We start from the raw sequence: 21,708 nt of genomic DNA, 5'->3' as shown, positions 1-21,708 counted from the left end.
GAAGGGTGGCATGTTATGGTATTGCCACTCTTCCCACTACACCACTTCTGGCAGAGGCACTGCCTTCTGAGCTGGGTGTCGTGTGAACAGGCACCACTCCCTGGACACTCTGCTCAGAAATCAGTGCTGCTACCAACAACAGTGCAAAAGAAAGTGTAGCATAGTATGGTATTGCAATGCTTCCTTCTGCACCATGGCTAGTGGCTGCACTGCCTTCCAAATGGGGTGATCAGACTGCCAACACCACTGGCCAGATGCCTGCCTTAGAAGGTAGTGTCACCACCACCAGCAGCACAAAAGGAAGGGTGGCACTATATTGTATTTCCACTCTTCCTTCTGTGCCATTGCTGGTGGCAGCTCTACCTTTCAAGGTGGGCAATCAGAAAGTTAGTGTTGCCACCAGGAGCAACATGGAAAGAAGGGTGGCATGATATTGTACTGCCTCCATTCCTTCTGTGCTACTGCTGGCAGCAGTGCTGAATTCCAAACTGTGATGCCATAGAGTGGGAAATTGGGAGCTGACAGGAGGATGCAGTGGTCGAGAAAGAAGGGTGGCATCATATGGTATTGCTTTTCTTCATAGAATCATAGAACCATAGAACTGGAAGAGACCTCAGAAGGTCATCAAGTCCAGCCCCCTGCTCTAGACAGGACCAATTCCAACTAAATCAACCCGGCCAGGGCTTTGTCAAGCCGAGACTTAAACACCTCTAGGGATGGAGACTCCACTACTTCCCTAGGTAACCCATTCCAGTGCTTCACCACCCTCCTAGTGAAATATTTTTTCCTAATATCCAACCTGGACCTCTCCCACCACAACTTGAGACCATTGCTCCTTGTTCTGCCATCTGTCAGTACTGAGAACAGCCTCTCTCCATCCTCTTTGGAACCTCCCTTCAGGAAGTTGAAGGCTGCTATCAAATCCCCCCTCACTCTTCGCTTCTGCAGACTAAACAGACCCAAGTCCCTCAGCCTCTCCTCATAAGTCATATGCTCCAGCCCCCTAATCATTTTGGTTGCCCTCCGCTGGACCCTCTCCAATGCGTCCACATCCTTCTGTGCTGGTGGTGGCACTTCCTTATAAACGTGTGGCTGGGAACCTGTGGCAACTGGTCAGGTGCCTAACCTGGATGTCAATCCCACCACCAGCAGCAACATAAAAGGAAGGATGATTTCCTACTGCTACACTTCCTTCTATGTTGCTGATGGAGGCAGCACTGCTTTCCATACTGAGCAGCCAGAGAGCAGCACACCCAGCACAGAACTCAACGCTGCGGCTAGCAGCAGTACAGAAAGACGAGTGTCATGTTATGTTATTGTCAGCTTTCCTTCTGCACTGCTGCTACTGGCAATATTACTTTCTGAGCTAGGCAGTCACAGAGCAATGGCCAGGTGCCCAGCTCAAATGGCAGCACTGTGGTCAGCAGTAGCACAAAAGGAAGAGTGGTGTGGCATGGTATTGCCACTCTTCCTTCTGTGCCGCTGATGGTGACATCTCTACCTTCCAAGCTGTGCAGCCAGAGGGAACAGGAGCCTAATGCTGAAGACAGCGTCACCAGCAGCACAGAAGGAAGTGCAGCAAGTTATGATTGTTGCCACTCTTCCTTCTGAGCTGCTACTATGAGACTGGGTGGCAGAGAGCAGCTGCCACTCCAGCCACTGCGCTCTGAAGTCAAGGAAAAGTCATGGGCATGTTTTCATATTTCCAAAGTCTGCCTGGACAGAGATCAGAGGACTAAAGAAGATGTCATCGATGAGAAAACCCCAACATATGGTGACCCTATAAACAACCCTCCTGCGCTTGCTTTGCCACCCCCTTGTAGGATGAGACCCCCTCCCTCCCCAGTGTGAGAAATGCTGCACTAGAAGATTCCTCTACAACAGAGGTGGACAAGATAGGGTCCGCAGTTGATCCAGCCCAAGGCTTCCCTGTTGCTTTCCTGCCCCCAAGCCAATCAAGACCTGGGAATGGGGGAACATACAAGACAGAGAAGCGGCCTCAGAGGTCACTTACATCAGCCTCTTCCTGGCACTAGTCCAAATTACCATTTTGCAGGACCGGAAGGAAGATGGATGTCACTGTGAGGCCTTCTCTCTGCCACTGTGGGGCCCTTCCCTGAGCTCTCATTCTAGCATGAATCCTAGAAAGGAATCCACTCGGTCCCTTCATTCCTTCTTAAAGCAGTGAGGATTGTCTCATGTTCCTTTCTGGATCCTTGTTCTGACCCTCTGACCTCCCTTCTTTTCCTGTATATTCACTTCTCTTGCTATTTAGATGAATGTTGTGTGTCTCTTCCCTTCTGTTAAGAGGGGAGCCTTGTTTCTCTGCACCTTAAGATGAGGAGGCAATGACGGATGCACTGGAGCCAATGTAGTATCCAGCCAACACTCCCAACCCCCACAGTACACAGCATCAGCTTATGGGCTTTTCAGGTACTAAGAAATACAAGAAGTTCAAGGGGACCAGGTCACCGTGGCCTGATTAACAGGCATCTTGTTCACCCAGTATAATGGTAAAGCCCCAGTAAAAGGAGCAGAAGTGCTTAGCTCCAGCGTGCAGGGAGTGCTGCCCAACCCTTGCAAACTGGCTGCTCCTGCCTTGCATTGTGCCTGGGAGGAAGTGAAGAATACCACCAGATTAATCTTTACATTTTGCAGTTGGGTCTTTGCACTAGGTGAAGCCCACTGAAAAACCCATGCTAGACTCACAGGTTACCTGATTCTACGGCTCTTTATAAATACCTGAGCTCACCATCAGCCTGTCTTTTCCCCTGCACTGCCTAGATCTGTTGCCTAAGGGAAATGGGATGTGAGGGCCTCAAAAGACCATGCATAGTCACCTGCTTTCTTAGGATGAAGGGAACAGTGAGTGCCACTTACCAAGTTTCTTGGCTCCTTCCCAAGAGCTACTTTCCTTGCTGTACTTCCCTGTTCAATGCCTAGTCAACATGCTTTCTGCCCAGGACAAGACATGTCATCTGCTAGGCACAGAAAAATAAGCTGCTGCTGCACTTCAGTGATAGGGCCCATCTCCCACCCACACATGCTGTCCCTGAGGCATGCTCCAGTCTCTTGGCAGCCAGCTAAATGTCAGCAGCAGGTCCAATCTGAGGAGTCCATAGGAATCCAATCCTTCTCCAGTTGCACATACACATTAGCTCAGCTATAACCAGATGAACTAAATTGGATGCTGGACTAATACATGGATATCACCGAACAGCAGTAAATACTTCCTCTTACTCAGTGTTGGCTTTCAAAATTTTGCAAAGTAAGTAATAGTCATTGCTTCCAATTTTGGCAGCTTGAATATCTCAAATAAAATAGACACAGCAATACTTTTAAAACAAAAGGAAGGTGTCACTGTTGTGAAAGTTAGGAGCTTTCCGTTCCCTAGAACATCACATTTCTTTGCCCTTGAGGGGTTGAAAACTAGGTATCATAAAGTTTGCTTTGGGAATTGAGTTCTTCAGATGAGAACTTAAGAACTAGGATCTTGTTTTCTCTGAATATATGGAGTTAGGCTCAAACCAAATGCTCAGAATTTTACATAGGTGAAGGAAGTAAGGAAGAAAGAAGAGTTCAAAATCCAAACCTTGATTTACATGTAAGCAGGATCTGAAGGAATATTTCCCTGACACTGAGCTGGGAGGGGAAGAAACATTGGATGTGTTTATGTAAATACACTTTGCTCCTGCTTTACTTAGCTATTCAACAGACGGAGCAGTGTTTTGCTTATTGTAATCAACTTGGCTGGTGTTTGGTCAGAAAACATGTTAGTACTAAATGCATGGGTATTGAAATGCTGCTAACAATGTTATAATTATTGTAAGAATACAGGGAAGGAAGACTGTGTTTAATCTGTTCCAAAGGAAGGGGGCCAAGCTCAGCAGAAAGGACCTTGTTAAGCAATGGCTTGACTGCCATACCGCTGTGAGAGTAAGAAAGGTGGGAACAGATATTCTGGCTTCACCCCCTCGCAAGGGGTACTCCCTAGGCTAGTTTGACCTGTTTCTCTAAACCAGTGGTTCCTAAACTTTTCGGCATCATGCCCTCCTTCTTGATTTTTGAAAAAACCCTCACTCCCCCTCCCCCCCGCCAAAAACAAAGCAGCAAAACCTGTTGAGGAAAAAAAAATAACTGAGCAGGGCAGCAAAACTTGATGGGGGGGGAGGCTGGGTCGCTTCACGCCCCCCCAGTTTGGGAACCCATGCTCTAAACCATGGGTTTCCAAACAGGGGGGTGGGCCTGCCTGGGGGGGCATGAAGAAATTCATGGGGGGGTGCGAGGCAACCCAGATCGTTCCCCCTCCCCGGTCAATTGCTCCCCCTCTTACGTTTTGCTGCTATTTTTGTTTTTCGGCCCCAGTCAGTTCCTTTTTCTTTCTTTCTTTCTTTTGCTCAACAAGTTTTTCTGCTATTTTTTTTGCGGGGGGGAGGGGCATGAGGGATTCTAAAAAATCAAAAAGGAGGCGTGATGCCAAAAAGTTTGGGAACCACTGCTCTAAACTGTTCAAAGAATAGGGCTAAATAGGCTTCATTAGAAGCCTCTTTGGGTATATCTACACTAGCCCCCTAGTTTGAACTAGGGAGGCTAATGTAGGCATTCAAAGTTGCAAATGAAGCCCAGGATTTAAATATCCCAGGCTTCATTTGCATCTTCATTTGCATCTTCCCGGGCACCGCCATTTTTAAATCCCCCTTAGTCCAAACTCCGTTACCTGCACTGCATGCTCTTCAGTATAAAGCTTAGCCCTTAGCATAGCCTCCCCAGGAGCGAGCCTGCCAGCCCCTGCCTTCCCAGCTCGGCTCCCAGCTGAGGAGGCTTCAATGCAGCAGCAAAGCCTCCTCCTCGGGAGTAAAGCTGGCAATGAAGCCTTCTTCCCGGGCTCAGAGCTGCTTATCTAGCTCCTGGGGAGGAGGCTTAACTGAGTGTAATCAACACCATTAACAGATAAGCATCCACTTATTGGTAGTCATTTGTAACCAGACATCTGCAGTTGCTACCAATGATGCATGCCTACAGTTTTCCAAGTGCTTCTGGATCATTCAAAATAAAAGGCATCGTAAAAATCTAAAAGATAATTACACACATTTTTCCCAAGTGAGCACATTTTGAACTCTGAAACCTTTTGTGTTTTATGAATCCTCAAAGACCAACACAATCATGACTGAGTAAAAATAAATAAATAAGGAAAGGGGTCAAGTGTCTCATCTGAATATGAACAAATCCAACAGAGAGTGAAATCTGTTTAAATTATCACCTTTATTAGACAATCTCCTCTCCAAACTGTTGGCAGCAATTGATTTATTTAAAAAAACTGATCATATATGCAAGTTGGACTCCATTTTAAAATCACAAGAGACTCCATCTTGGAATTTTAAACTCTATTTTGTCTTTGGGACTACTGTGGAGGTAAACAAGAACAGGCTTGAACTGGTTTTTCGCGCCAGACTCACATTTTACCTCAGAATGTGCACAACGTATGTTGCTGTCAATCATCCATTTCCCCCCCACAAAAGACATAAAAGTACCACCCACTCAGAGTGCCATGCCCTGTCCTTGCCTGTCCAGTGACTCATCAAGATCGTCATCAGTGCTGCTGCTTGTTCCCTCACATGCTGTGGTGAAGCCCAGGCGTTCAAGTTTGAGGATACCAGACCAGAGACAGCCGTACTGCAGTGGTGCTGCGGAGCCTTTGAGCTATCAAGGGTGTTTTCTCCATACCACCTATGGTGAAGGCCTAGGTGTGGTATTGGGAATACACTACGTTGAAGTTCACTGATTCGCCCCACCACCTGAGGTGCCACTCCGACTGCAGACCTATGGTGAAGACCTGGTTCTGTTCTGGACAGTGCCATCCACTCTCTCCCACCTTAACATCTAAGGAACATCTGCTGCGAAACATCTACTGCCGTGGGACTGAGCTACCTAGAGTTCCTCCCCTGTGGCTGCTTGCAGCTACTGGGTAGTAGGTCCTACCTAGGTCATCTTCTCTGCCGACCTGCGGTTTAACATCATGGCCAGAGACTGTAAAGTATTTTAACTTACCTGTTTGTTAGGAGAACTTTCCTATCTTCTTTCCTTCCATTCTTAGAGTGTGGAGTTGGATTTATAATTGGTATACTGGGGTTTTACTATTGTGTTGTGTAGGTATATGCTGTGTACTGTTCCAAATTCTTTAATAGATTTGTGAACTTTATACCTGAATTGTGTTTTCATTGGGCAATTATCCACTGGTGATAGATACTGTGTTGGGGAACCTGTTCTTCTGGTGTCAGGAACAAAACTCCACAGATCTTAGTTTTACATTTATTCTTGTTACTGAGTTCTTGGGTAACAAAACCACGCAAATAGCTAGAGCCCTGCAAATCTGTAGATACCCACTTTATTGCTATAGATATCTAAATGCAGCTATCCAGGGCCCATGTTTGCTGATCAGCTACAGTTACAAAATTTGTGTACACAAAACCCAGCATACAATATTTAATCCTGCCCCACCTTAATTAGAAGACAACTACTGAACATATCGTTTTTTCAGATCCTTTAGGTGGCGCTTAAGATAGGTTCATAAGTTAAAACAGTACAGGATCTAAACAACATTAAAACAGATTCTTTTCACAGTTGAATAGTGCCTTAAACATTTTTTAAAATCATTCCTTTGAGTATATTGTTTTATTTAATGCCTAAGTTACATTATTATCTTCTGATTCTGCATGCAGCTTGTTACTTGGGATGTACAGCAGGACCAGAATTACAAATGGCTCAGAATCAAGTGCTCAGCAGGTGCTGGGTTAAGGAAAAGAGCTCACCTTTTGTCCTCAATCCCTGAGGCAGTTTCTTTTCATTAACAAGGGAACACTGAGAAAAATATTATCAATTCTTGATTATATGCCAAAACTATATATCATAAGTAGGGCTTGACTTAAATTGCAGAGAAATCACACAATTTTCGCGCATTGGTCATGGTATAAATAGCAAATTTTGCAAATGTGTTACACATCCATAATATTTACTATTTATGCTATGACCAACCCATGAAATATATGGGATTTCTTCATGGCATTTCTCAAACTAGGGCCCTGGATCCAAGAGGGCATTGCAATCTTATTAAGGGGTTATGGCATTGCCACACGTACTTCATTATGGCTGGGGGTGGCACTGCTGTTAGAGCTGGCCCCCAGGCAGCAGTTGCCACTTTCTGCTCTGCCTCAAGAGATGGGCAACTGGAGAGCAAATTTCATGGAAGAAACCAGATTTCACAGTCTGAGATGAGAATTTCACAGCCACAGATTTGGTAGACCCCTAATCATAAGAGTTCTTCTCTTGAAGAAAATTTGTTCATACTGCTACTGTTTTCTTCAACTAATTTTTTTTATTTTTCATTCCATCTCTTAATAATAACAGCATAGAAGTAGAAACATATAATGAAGAAAACAACAGCAGAATCTGAATTCTGAGATTTCTTCAAGAGGGATCTATTATAATTACTATTTTCAGAGAACAAAAGTACTTAGTCATAGCTATGATTAAATATTTAGAAATGTGTTTTCCCCCTCTCCGGCTGCTGATATCAAGTATCACTTGATTATTCAGAAATCTAGTTGAACAGCGTTACACTAGGAACATGTCAATATATTATCAGGGGGTTCCTGCAAAGATGTTCCCCATTAAAGTGTGATAAACCTTGTATTTCAGGAGTGCATGTGCTTGAGGAGAAGTGGGGAATCCATTCATTTTCTCATTAAAAGAAAAATGTATTGTAATCATTACTACAGTTTGTTGTTTGTCATGATAAAATTTTAAAAATTGGTTTGTCAGCAAAAAATGCAAGTCACACTTTTTGTTTTAAAAAGTGTATAGTTACAGGTCACGTTATTTGATGCTGAATACAAAATATAATTTAATGGCCAAGCCCAAGCTCCTAGAATGGGAACACTGGCATCTTCACTGTCTTCAGAAGGCAGGCAATGGAAATAAGTGATGTCTGACAGTACAGTTAGCTCTTGAGCAGTATTTGTCTGCAATCTACAGATGATTATAAGCTTCTGGTATACTCTTAATCAATACCTAGAAAAGAGACAACCTCCCTAGAAGCAAGGGAAATCACCTCAATCTTCCCTTTATTTTGATGTGGAATGTTAACAATGGGTTCATGAGGGTCTCTCAGACTACATCTACACTGCAATGCTATTTTGGGATACCAGAATATCCCAAAATAGCTATCCCACATCTTAACAGCAAGCCCGTTATTTCAGGCTCGCTATTCCAATGTCCCTGTAAACATCATTCCATGAGGAGTAAGGGACATTTCAGAAAAGTGGGTTATTTCAAAATTTGATGCTGTGTAGACAGCACCAAATTACGAAATAAGCTATTTTGAAATAAGATTGAAATAAGATACATAATTTGCGTGGCTCAAATTGCATCTCTTATTTTGAGTTTCGGAGCAGTGTAGATGCACCCTCATAGCTTCCTCTAGCACAGGGCTACTCAATATGTCGCTCGCATATTAATATCAGCAGAACTGACTTAAAATGGGGTCTGTATGTTGTGTAGTCTTGCCTTAATTTTTATATTCATGCCCATCAGTGTGAAAGATGCTATATTTGCATGTATATGCAACCATACTTAAGTTGCAGCCCTCGGCAGGTGCTGTATCACTGTGGCCCCCGGGGCTTCCAAAGTTGAGTAGCCCTTTTCTAGCACAACACTGGATGGCAGAATTTGCCATGGTCAAATTTGTCAACCTAAGATGGCTGGTCATATGAAATAGTGTTGTAGTTTAAGTGTTACTAGGTACTGTAGTGTATCCATTCCTTATTCTATTACACAAAGCATTCTCTCTATGCATTGTATAAATACAGATTGCATCCTTGGACAATCAGAAGCTAAAGGGCTCAGACTCCCTGGGGCACCCTCCTGTGATCCCGAGGCACTTTCATGAGCTGTGATCCAATACAGTCCCTGCCAGAAATATGTTCTCACACCCTCCAGTAATGCTAGTGGACATATTGCAATTTTATACTGATATCAGAATCTGGGTCTACTCAGCAGCCATAACTCTAAGTACGATACTCAATTTACGCTACACAAATTGCGTAGCTTTTTTTGAGTCTATTTTGAAATAGTCTACTTCAAAATTTGATGCTCTCTACACAGTGCCAAATTTTGAAATAATGTGCTATTTTGAGCCATCTCTTAACTCTCGTGGAATGAGGTTTACAGGGATGGTGAAATAGCGCGCCCGTTTTTTCGAAAAATATTTTGAAATAATGTATGTGTTTCTAAGATGTGGGGTAGCTATTTTGAGATACCACAGTATAGGGATCTCTTAATATAGCTACCCTGTGTCTTAGAAATGCTCTTGTTATTTCAAAATATTTTGTGCTGTCTACACAGCGCCAAATTTTGTAATAATGCACTATTTCTCCATTCCTGTAAAACTTGTTAAATGGAGGATAAGGGATTGCTTGAAAGAGCATATTATTCCAAGTTTTGGGTGCTGTGTAGAAGCACCCTTAATATCCAGTGAATGCCCACTGAGTCATTCCTGCCAGCTTAAGTGAATTTTCTGCTTCTCACATGATGACAATGATAGAGGATCATGGAGTTGTTTTTATATAAGACTTAACAAGGAAATGTATTAGAATAAGGGACACATTACTGTCCCTAAAGCTACTCTATCTTTCTTTGCCCACTTCCTCCTAAAAGAGCTTCTCCTTACAACAGCATCCAAAGTGAAAAGCCACTGCCTGGGGCCATGCTGAATCATGCACAGTCAGAGGCCTTTACACCCTTGGAAAGGGTGCTAGGACCCAGCAGAGACCAGGGCCAAATTAGGGAAAGGACTCTTTGTTTCTATCACCTTCTCTTTTTGCTTGTGATAGTTTCCTGCCTCCCCAGCCTCTCTTCAAGGCAGAGAGAGCAGCTCCTCTCTATCCTGGACATGGGACAGCTCCTGTATAAGCTGAGCAGGTTCAAGGAGCTAAGAAACCACCCTCATAGTTTCCTAGAGCAGTGTGCTATCCAGTCTCCAGTGCCAAATACAGTAATTCCTCATTTAACGCGGTAGATATGTTTCAGAAAATGATCGTGCTAAGTGAAAACGTGTTATGCGAGGTCAATTTTCCCATTGAAAATAATGGAAAAGGTGGAGGTTGCGTTTTAAGCGCACGTGCGGTCGCAGCTCCAGCCTGCACTTGTTAGCAGCTGAGACCAGGACATAAGGTTGGGGGAGAAAGGAGACTGGGTTATAGCAGGGAGGGGAAGTGTTTGGCTCTAGAGAAGGGAAGGGAAGGACAGGGGAGGGGGCTTGCAGCCGGCAGCTGGGTTTCCTCAGTTGGCTGGTCGCCGGCAGCTGCACGGGGATTCCCCTGCCTCCCAGTAAAGCAACAGAGGTTCACCGCTCACCGCGCTGTTCCTCGGCGACCCTCTCTGGCTGATGCCTCGCGTCTGGCGAGGAGGGGTCGCCAGGGAACGGCACGGTGAGTGGCAAACCTCCGCCACTTTGTAAGGAGGCAGGGGAAGCCCCGCATAGCTGCCAGTGACCGGCAAGCTGGGGAAACCCAACCACTGGCTGTAAATGGGGAGCAGAGGAGAGGGAGCGAAGCATCCCCAGAGGATTGCTGGGGAATGGCACAGCAAGCAGCGAACCTCCAGAGGCAGGGGGAAGCCCCGCACAGCTGCCGGTGGCCGGCCAGCTGGAGAAACCCAGCTGCCGTCTGCAAGTGGGGGGCAGAGGAGACAGAACAAAGCATCCAGCCAGAGGGGGTCGCTGGGGAATGGCGCGGCGAGCGGTGAACCTCTGCCGCTTTGCAGGGAGGCAGGGGAAGCCCCGTGCAGTTGCCGGTGACTAGCTGGTTGGTAGGGGAAATTGTGTTATTGCAGAGACAGGTCCTGTTGTTCAAAAAATGTTCCCTAAAAAAAATCATGCTACCACAAAAATGTATTAAGCGGACACGTATTAAGCAAGGAATTACTGTATTATGCAAGCAGAGATAGGAAAGGGAAAAACCTACCCTAATAGCAGCAGCATTACGACCTCCTCACTCAGGAGCAATCAAGCCTCCCATCCACCCCAACCCCTATCTCTCTTTCTGTAGGAGCACCGTTCTGTGCTTCTAGCTCTCACCCACAACATCCTTTGACAACATCTGCCATACCTTCAACCTAACCTCCTTACAAAGATGACCAAACAGTTATCTTATGTTCTAAATCACGCAATCCTTTGAACTCAAAAGGGACTATGGGCATTGGGAGATGATGGGATAGGGCACAGGATTTTTTTTGGTGCATGTATGGGTCATAGATCTAAAAGGCACTACTTACTGCTTGGTTTCCCACTGAGGTGTAAAAGAAACAGTACATACAACCTCACGCTGCCAGAAACTGGATGATGCTGATATATAGGATGGAATGAGATTGTAGATTTTTCTGCTTCTTCATTCTTGTCTTTTTTCATAATATTGCTTCCTTATATCACCACCTTGTAGTAACTGAAACCCATTATCTCACGTATAATCAGGATAATGAGCATATTCTCTCATTTAATGGCTTCTGTGCCCTGGGGAAGGAGGAATGAGGTGGGAGGTTAGAAGTGGGATAAAGCCTATGTGGTAATCTTGGAGGCTCAGCAGATACAATAAATAAAATATAATACAGGAACATTGTTGCAGTCTCTAGGTAGCTAGCAGCAGCCCCAAAGTCTGTGGGAATGTTAGACTATAGCTTGCAGTTCCTTTAAAAAAAAAAAAAAAAAAAACTAAGACTGGCTCCTTAAAATATCTCCCCAAATAAGCCTGTTTACACCCACTCCCTAGATTTGTCTGATAAACACATTTCAGTTCCAGGTTTCCTTTAAGTTTGTATGGCCTTTTGGGTGTTTCCTATATAAACATGCAAGAATATTAAAGTTCAATGTGCTGTTAGTTTTTTAATGAAATCTTATGTGATCCATTAATGAACTGGGGCACACTGAGCTAGTCAGGCTAACTGAAACTCACTACCAAACAGCAGTGAGCCCCTTTTCCTCTTGCATTGGAAGTGCATTGGGGTCACTTCTTCAAGTAGTAACCAAAGAGTGTAGAGTATCAGGGTGCTGTGCTGTACAAAGGCTGGTGGGGTTAGGGCACTGCAGCAGGGCTGCAAAGCACACCCAGACTCAGGCTGCTGCATGCTGGCCTGCTGACTGTTGGGATGTGTCTACACAGCAGGGCTTAACTCAAAATAAACTACACAAGTTGAGCTACTTCAATTGCGTAGCTTATTTCAAAATAGCTTACTTTGAAATTGAGAGCATCTACACAGCACTTATTTCAAAATAGAGCATTCTTCCTCCGACTTCCCTTACTTCTCATATACAGGCAGTCCCCGAGTTACGCGAATCCGACTTACGTCGGATCCGCAGTTACGAACGGGGCCCTCTTCCTGGTCTCCAGCAGACCAGGGAGATGAAGCAAAGCAGTGGAGCACGCGGGCTGTCCGCTGCCTGCGTGTTCCGTCGCTTTGCTCTGCTTTGCTCCCCGTCCCCCTGGTCTGCAGACCAGAAGGACGGGGAGCAAAGCGGCAGAACACGCGGGCAGCAGACAGCCCAGACGCACGTCTGCTGCCCGCGTGTTCCGCCGCTTTGCTCCCCGTCCTTCTGGTCTGCAGACCAGGGGGACGGGGAGCAAAGCAGAGAAAAGCCGTGGAGCCCGAGGGCAGCAGGACAGTCACGGCGCCTCTGGGCTGTCCCGCTGCCCCCATGCTCCGCAGCTTTGCTCCAGACGCCTGTGGTACAGCAGCTGGGGCGCTGCCGGTTGGTCCTGTAGCGCCGCTCTGGGCGCTACTGGACCAACCCGGCAGCACCCCAGCTGCTCTGCCCCAAGCGTCCTGATTCAGCCGCTGCTGGTCAGTTTCAGCAGCGGCTGAATCAGAACGCCTGGGGCAGAGCAGCTTGGGTGCTGCTGGGTTGGTCCAGTAGCGCCAAGGAGCGGTGGCGCTACTGGACCAACCCAGCAGCACCCCAGCTGCTCTGCCCCAGGCATCTCCAAGTCAGCCGCTGCTGAAACTGACCAGTGGCTGACTACAGGAAGCCCCTGCCCCGGGCTTCCTGGAATCAGCCGCTGATCAGTTTCAGCAGCAGCTGACTTGGGGATGCCTGGGGTTCTTAAGTTGAATCTGTATGTAAGTCAGAACTGGTATCCAGATTCAGCTGCTGTTGAAACTGATCAGTTTCAGCAGCGGCTGAATCTGGACACCAGTTCCAACTTACATACAGATTCAACTTAAGAACAAACCTACAGTCCCTATCTTGTACGTAACCCGGGGACTGCCTGTAATGAGGTTACAGGTGTTGGCATTAGAAGTCCTCCAGATTGACAGTATTTTGACACTATTTTGAAATAACTGCCTGCTGTGTAGATGTGGACTAAGAGTATGTCTACAGTTGCAGCCTAATTCGAACTAGGACTGCAAATGTAGGCATTCAGAATTGCAAATCAAGCCTGGGATTTAAATATCCCACACTTGATTTGCATCTTCCCGGCCAGGAGCCATTTTTGAAATTTACAAGCCCGAAGTAACTGCCCGCGTCTACACGCGGCAGTGAAACGGGCATTCGAAATAAAGCCCTAGTTCGAACTACCTGTTAAACCTCATTACAGGAGGAATAACAGGTAGGGCTTTATTTGAACTAGGGCTTTATTTTGAATGCCCGTTTCACTGCCGCATGTAGACGCGGGCGGTTACTTCGGGCTTGTAAATTTCAAAAATGGCTCCCGGCCGGGAAGATGCAAATCAAGTGCGGGATATTTAAATCCCGGGCTTGATTTGCAATTCTGAATGCCTACATTTGCAGCCCTAGTTCGAATTAGGCTGCAAGTGTAGACATATCCTAAGTTATTTCGAAATAATGTTGCTGTGTAGACCTATCCTTGGTGTCCAGGCTGTGAGCCCGAGCAGCCAAACAGCTGAGGTACCTAGAATTACACAGCAGAATCCCTTACTGGTTTTGGGTTGTGGCCTGGATTATGACAGAACCCTGCTTTTTTTGTTTGTTTGTTTGTTTTTGTTTTCTATATGAGAGACAGTAACAACTCCAGCAAACATTCAAGTCTGTCACTTTGTCCCTAAACTTTCTCCAGCAACAGTTCAAGTAATGAGTAAAAAATATTAGGAAACTTGTCCAAAGATACATCAATGCACATTTCAGTGCATTTAACAAATAAACACAGTTTGAATCCCATGTTGTCTAAGTTATCCTCTTCACATTACACATATTTTGTTTCTTTAACTAAGTACTGGTAATTAACATAGGCATTCAGATAATGTATAAGAACAGATGCTTTCATGGGAGCATAAAAATTCACAAGGAACTTATGCAAATTGCTAGCTATGTAATCAATAGCTGTCTACTGAAACAGAATTAGTTCAACATTAGTTATGTTTCTTGTCAATTTTTGTTTAGTGACCTTTTGTGTTGCAGAACTAGGCAACTGAAAATAAAGGGAAATGAGGAAATCCAGGAGTTTCCATTTAGCTAATACTGTACATGTGTTTCTGAGGAGACAAAAAATTACCAGATACAAATGACTGATAGCATATTAAACTTGGTGATTGTATTTCATGTTCTCTGCTCTTTTCCAGCAATATGTTTGGCAATATCAGAATATTTAGACTTTTTTCCTACATAAATATTTTCTTCGTGTATTTAAATAATTAATTGGGACAGGCCTACTGGGGGTTGAGGTAAACTTAAAGAAGGCAGATTTGTGTGACCAAGTGACCTTTTCCTGTCCTACAAGTTCCTATGCTCTCGCTGTGCTTAAAGGGACATTGTCAAAATTGCTAGGCCTTAAAACTTTTAACTTGAACTGACAAGTTGTTCGACATTGTAAGTCTTACCTTAAAGATTACAGCAATTGTTTCATTTGTTTTGTTTAAACAATCTTTGCTGAAGGCTTTATAATATATATTTATTCTTTCTGTCTATATAGATAACTATCTTAAAATGCCCAATGTACGTTAGGGCCAATTAAACAAAAAAACGATGTGCTCTTGCTCCTGGGAAAGAAGTTATATGGTAGCCCAAGTTTTCTTTAATTTCTAGAGAATGTGAATCCATAATACAACAAAGTAGTCACTTTATTGGTTTACAATTAGTGTCCACTGTTCTTAGCCTGTTCATACACTTCATCTAGAGTTGGGGATATTCAGGTCTGGAATTAGTTTTAAAAAAAAGGTACAAAAGGTACAGAGTATGAACCAAGTTAGACCCACAGAAGGGCATGTATTTACAGGGCTGTCCTTAGGATTTATGGGGCTCTATGCAGTACTAGTAAACTGGTGCCCCTCTGCTCTATGGCAGCCAGGGGGGGGGGGGGGGGGGGGGGAGGAGACAATTTTTAGAGACATGATTTTATAATCTTCAGCAACACTCTAATGAAATATTTTTAAATCAAATTTTAAGCTAAGGGCCCGTAGACTAGCACATTAAATTCAGAAAATGACAGTATATATCTGAGGTGGGCAAATGCCTGTTAAATGGCTTCATTGCCACTTGAATAGCTCTTTCACAGGTTCAATGTTCTGCTAATAGGTCTGACAGGCTTTTTCGCTTTTATGTTAACTAGAGCCTCTCCTGAGGAAGCAGAGCCACAGAACAGAGATAAAAAGAAGTGGATAAATGGATATTAAGGCCCAGTGATGACCCACATTTTCAGGTGCTATATGCAGCTGCATATTCTGCATATGGGTGAGGACGGCTCTATGGATTTACATTTATTTCATAGTTATATTGTTTCTAGGAATAGTAAAGAATTAGTCTTATTTTATGCCATATATACTAGTGAGCAAATATTCAAGGAGTGTAAGTTTAAACAAAACAATATAAATATGTTTGTAGTCAGAGAGTACCTGTGCCTGCTGCTAGTAAAGTGGGGAGGGGGCAGAGGGAGAGCAGCCAGCTTTAGCAGTGTTAGGCTATGTCTAGACAGCAGCGCTATTTCAGGATACCTGTTAAACTTTAAACACACCTGTTATTTCAAAATATATTTCAAAATAATGGGTGTGCTATTCTGGTGCCCCTGTAACCCTCTTTCTGTGAGGGTTAAGGGACTTGTCAGACTAGCGCTTTATTTCAAAATTTGGCACTGTGTAGACAGCACCAAATTTCAAAATAAGCTCTTTTGAAATTACCTTGAAATAAGCTACTCAATTTGCATAGTGCAAATAGTGTAGCTTATTTCAAGATAAGGGTGCAGTGTAGACGCACCCTTATGGAACATACTCATACACAGAGAGCATGAGCCAAGCAACAGATCTGTGGAGGCATGTGATTCTGTATGTCCCTTCCCCCACATGCATCACCTCTGTTAGTTTTGTAATAGTTTATTATAATAGTTTCTTGTAATAGTTTATACACTCTTTACTATAAGAAGTGTATATGTCAAGAAGTTTATACTGTACAATTATTTCTGTATTTTTCCATTGGTGCAGAAGTAAACTTGGGGGCTGATATAGGATGTATTGGTTTTCGGTGACTGTCCAGATCTGTTCAGTCAAAAGGCTTTTGTCCCTTTTGCAACCTTTTTACCTATTTGAAAATAATTCAGGGGCTCAAGCTGTCTAAATAATACCCTTGTGACATTTTCCCCCATCACAATCTGATGATAGCAGCATTCCAAATCATAATGAGTCAGAAAAACATTTGGGAATCTCCAGGCACCACTGTGCAGTAGCACATGAAGAATATAAAAACAGTTTTTCAATAATGTCAACCAATTACATGTCAATAGAAAATTTGTATGATAAATATGTATCTGTTTTGTTCATGCAGCCAAATAGTTCATAATATCTCAGTACTATAATATATTTTTTGCTTTTGCTGTAAGAAAAAAAGAATGCAAATAAAATCGCCACAGAAATACAACGCATTTATTTTATCTTTTTGAAAAATAAAGTATTCAAAAAATTGAAATGAACTCTAAATCTTATTGTCAGAACTGTTGGAGTCTAGTAGTAAGAAATGTCCCTTATCTCTTATGCTACAAATTAAAAATTAGTTATGCGGCATGCAGCCATAATCCACAAGCCCAGAGAAAAATGAAGTTTGCCTAGGTAGCCTATATCAAATGCTTTTATAACTAAGTGATTTATGAATGTGTATCCACTTTGTTTTAATGTGGCAAATGACATGAGAGACAACTGAAACTTTTTTTGAGGGAAAGTACTTGTACTTTGACTTAGTTTAAGATAGTTATTTCAGAGTGTTGCTATATTTCTTAGCCCCCACTGTCTAGTACCATAAATCTGCATATAATCACTTGTTTCAGAAATCTTTTCTTTACCACCATTTTTAAAGAGGAAAGCGCACTATGAGTCCATGATATGATATTTTCAAAGGTGCTCCAGGCATGTTCTAATTCTAGATTTATATTGGAGCTGCAGTAAAAGAATGTCTGCAAATTGCTTTTGATTTTCCCACGTCACAGTGCTATTCAGGTTAGCTCTGCTGGCTGGATGTCATAAACAGATGCAAAAAGTGCCTTAGCCATTTAGGGTAACAGTTTTCAAAACTCTGTTAATTCAGTACTCGTGCTAATGAACTGTTCTGAAAGGGTATGTCTACATAGCAAGGCTAAAGCCGAAATCGGCTACGCAGCTTGAGCTACGTCAATTGCGTAGCTTAAGTCGAAATAGCTTATTTTGGCTTTTGGCACTGTCTACACAGCAGGAAGTCCGAGGCAGATCACTATTCCTCCGACTTCCCTTACTCCTTGTAAAATGAGGGTTGCAGGAGTTGGAGTAAGAAGACCTCCACATCGCCATTATTTCAACATTATGTGTAGACATAGCCAAAATGATCAGGGGGTTGGTTGCTGATCACACAAACCTTGCTAAACCATAGGGCTCTGTGGTGGCAACCCTGTAAATCAGTCAAGACAGTTTCTTGAAGATTGCAATTCAACATAACTAAAACCTATCCCTTTAATCACCTAATGCCTAATCCTACCAAGAGAACCACACCGCAGAAAGCTAAGCTGTTCAGCTGACTTCCGAGGGACTTTGCATAAGTAAGGTATCTCCACACAGGTTTCTCTTTGCAGAATCTGGGTCTTAGGTGTCTTTTAGCTTTTGCTGCTCAAAGGAAATTCCTAATCGAATTAATTGGATCTGAGTGATCAATATTTAGCAAATATTTTATTAGAACAAACATTGCTGTGTTTTGAAATAATATATTTGCCTTTTTTCATTATTCAATTGGCATGTGGATCTGAGTGAATAAATTTAAAATATATTAAAATAATTTATCTGGAATATTTCATTGTTATTTTCCAAGGAAAACATTTGTTTTTTTCATTATTTACCTAATTCTTTGGGAAGTTATTCCTATACCTATTCTGTGGATAAAGTATCTAAAACTGTCAGATTAAAATGCAAAGCAAGAATCCAAATACATAGTAATAAATAAATTGCAATCAAACTAATGTAAACAACAAACAAACAAAAATCACTGATGATATAAAGCAGGCATAAAGGGCTCTATATCCCTGTCTTTTCCTTATGCTCTCCTCCCGCAATCACTAACATTCTAGGCAAGAAGACCCTTTTGTCTTTAACTTAACCCCTTAGGAGTTAGGGATTTCCATAGTCTCAAAATGGTGATGGTTGGTAACATATGTTCTGTGACATATGCTATCGGATAACCTAAAGAGGAAGTAACATACTGAGTTTCTTTCTAGTTCAGAACCAAGAAGACTGATTTCATGCAGCCTCTGTTTTCACACACAGAAAATTTGCGCATTCACTCACTTGAACATACAACTTATGAGCGTACATGGGGTAGTCAGATGCATAATTACGAAGTTTATGTGCATATATGCCTCTTTGCATAGGCAAATTCATATTTTGACATATTATATGAACTCACAAAGCGGGGGAGAGCTGAAAATTGTCTGTGGTGCGTCTACACTGAACCCGGAGCTTGAAATAGCTTATTTTAAAATTTGGCGCTGTCTTCCTTGCACTTATTTCAAAATAAATCGTTGTTCCAAAATGTCCCTTCCTCCACGTGGAATGTAGTTTACAGGGCTGTTGGAATAGTGAACCCGTTCTATTTTGAAATTATGGGCACACTCAAAAGATGCGGAATAGCTATTTTGGTATCCCCAAATAGCGCTGAAATGTAGATGTACCCTTAGTGTTAAAATAATTCTTTTTCTTTGCATCTAGGGGTACATCAACAAGCAACATTATTTCGAAATAAGTAGCGTTATTTGGGTGTGTCTAGACTACATGCCTCCTTCGACGGAGGCATGTAGATTAGCCAGATCGGAAGAGGGAAATGAAGCCGCGATTAAAATAATCGCGGCTTCATTTAAATTTAAATGGCTGCCCCGATCTGCCGATCAGCTGTTTGTCGGCAGATCGGGGGAGTCTGGACGCGATGCCCCGACAAAGAAGCCTTTCTTCATCGGCACAGGTAAACCTGGTTTCACGAGGCTTACCTGTGTCGATGAAGAAAGGCTTCTTTGTCGGGGCATCGCGTCCAGACTCCCCCGATCTGCCGACAAACAGCTGATCGGCAGATCGGGGCAGCCATTTAAATTTAAATGAAGCCGCGATTATTTTAATCGCGGCTTCATTTCCCTCTTCCGATCTGGCTAATCTACATGCCTCCGTCGAAGGAGGCATGTAGTCTAGACACACCCTTTGGAAATAACTTAGTCCGTGTCTACACAACAGGCAGTTATTTCAAAATAATGTTAAAATACTGTCAAGTTGGAGGACTTCTTACTCTGACTTTTGTAACCCTCATTGTCCGAGGAGTAAAGGAAGTCGGAGGAAGAGTGCTCTATTTTCAAATAAGTGCTGTGTAGATGCTCCCAATTTCAAAATACGCTATTATGAAATAAGCTATTCAATTGACGTAGCTCAATTTGCATTGCTTATTTCAAGTGAACAACTCTGGTCAAGACTATACCATTTGTCACAACATGACATTACTGCATCTCTGTGCAAGTGATGACACTACACTAATACACTGTCAGTTGACAATGGTTAATTTTTAATAGAGATAACATGATACATCATATTGTATCAAAATGCCAAAATATTGACACAATGTTGCAAATGTAGTCATGATACATTGGTTTGTTGGAAGATAATGTGAGCCCTGGAAGACTGAAGTCATGGTACCCTGTAACAAAATCTGGCAAGCTCAAGATACATAAAATAAAGAAAATAAAAAATTGCACACAGTCTCAGCCAATTTCCAAGATATTAAACTAATCTGCATATTTTTCTGCATCTTAGAGACTATTTTATATAAACCAAATGTTAATTAGCGGAAGGTGGCTTTAAAAAGTATAGTCTGCTTTAAGGAACAAATATTTAAATGTATTTGTTTTACACCATAGTACATATAGATGCTAATGCTGTACACAGTCACATTTCACTTATTCTTATATACAAACCTCATCCCCATGAAGCATTGGTGGTTCAGTGGTAGAATTCTCGCCTGCCACGCGGGAGGCCCGGGTTCGATTCCCGGCCAATGCAACATGTGTTTTTGTTTTTTGTTTTTTTTGAGCCAGCATAGTATCAACTTTTTAAAAGCCACCACGTCTCCCTGTTTTCACTGCTAGCGCCTTCAGGCTGCATTTCATTCAAAGACCAAACACCACCAGAAGCTTTTGCTCTGTTATTTTCAGTGTCCCTATTACTTGGCCTATGCCTTTAATGATAAGGACTCAGCATCTGGAGGTTACACCAGCCCGGAGACGCAGGGCCCACCCACTAGGGACCCCTGGAAGCTGTTGGTAAAGTGCAAAAACAACAAAAAAAAAAATCTGCTGGAGATGCCGGGGATTGAACCCGGGACCTCACACATGCGAAGCGCGCGCTCTACCACTGAGCTACATCCCCCAGCTGTCCCAGTAACTCCCGCCAGGCCTATGCATCATTCCTGCTCTCGTACCCACCGGCCCACCTCACGCCGGGCCCAGGTTCGCCCCCCCCTCCCTTGCGCTGGGTCTCGCTCCGCACAGCTCCCCGCGCGCCCGGCACTAGCCGCCAGCCTCACTCAGCGGCCCGGCCCTGCGCGCCTGGCCCCAGGACAGCGATATGGGCCTGGCCGGGGCAGGAGCCTTCTTAGGAGCGGCTGGTGGCCCGCGGGCCCGGGGGCAAAAAAAGTTGGGAGGAGACTTCCTAGCTCTGAGTGTGCCCCCCCCCCGCGGCCCCGCGCTTCAGTCCACCCCGTCAAACCGGGAGGGGGGGGGGACAGAAATTGTGGTGCGGCCCGTATCGGAGCCCCTCCTCCCCCTGCCTGCCTGAGGCTCTGGGATGAAATGTAGGTGGGCGGGGCGGCGGGTGTCTGTGCGGGCCCCGGGGAAGGGGCTTGGGGTGCAGGCGCTGGGAGAGAGTTTGGGGGTGAGGTGTCAGCTCTGGGAGGGAATGTGGTTTTGGGAGGGAGCTGGGGTGTTGGCTTGGCACGAGTAACGGGATCAGGAGAGGATTCTGACCTGGAGGAGGGGGTGTAGGGTCTAGGACGGGGTTGTGACCTGGGGTGCAGGATTTTGGGGTGTGATCTAGGGTAGCAGAAGGTTGGGGGGAGAGAGAGATGGAGTGCCAGGTGCAGACCCCTGCGCATCACTCAAAGCAGCTGGCTCTCTGAACACCCAGCTGCAAGGAAAAGTTACAAGAGCAAAAGTTCCAGAAGATGCATTA

General features: G+C 44.0%; 2 non-coding genes across 2 annotated transcripts; one reads left to right on the top strand and one right to left on the bottom strand.

Annotated features, from left to right (window-relative positions):
- The first annotated feature begins 20,470 nt into the window (after positions 1–20,470).
- TRNAG-GCC (transfer RNA glycine (anticodon GCC)) lies at positions 20,471–20,541 on the top strand. Its single transcript has one exon. It is a non-coding gene; the product is annotated as a tRNA-Gly (tRNA).
- Positions 20,542–20,835: 294 nt separating this feature from the next.
- TRNAA-CGC (transfer RNA alanine (anticodon CGC)) lies at positions 20,836–20,907 on the bottom strand. Its single transcript has one exon. It is a non-coding gene; the product is annotated as a tRNA-Ala (tRNA).
- Between the last annotated feature and the right edge of the window lie 801 nt (positions 20,908–21,708).

The sequence above is a fragment of the Pelodiscus sinensis genome, chromosome 7 (assembly GCF_052426305.1).
Source record: "Pelodiscus sinensis isolate ZL-2025 chromosome 7, ASM5242630v1, whole genome shotgun sequence".
Taxonomy (NCBI): Eukaryota; Metazoa; Chordata; order Testudines; family Trionychidae; genus Pelodiscus; species Pelodiscus sinensis.
Note: the sequence above shows the minus strand (reverse complement) of the source record. Positions and strands in the feature narration are given on the sequence as shown.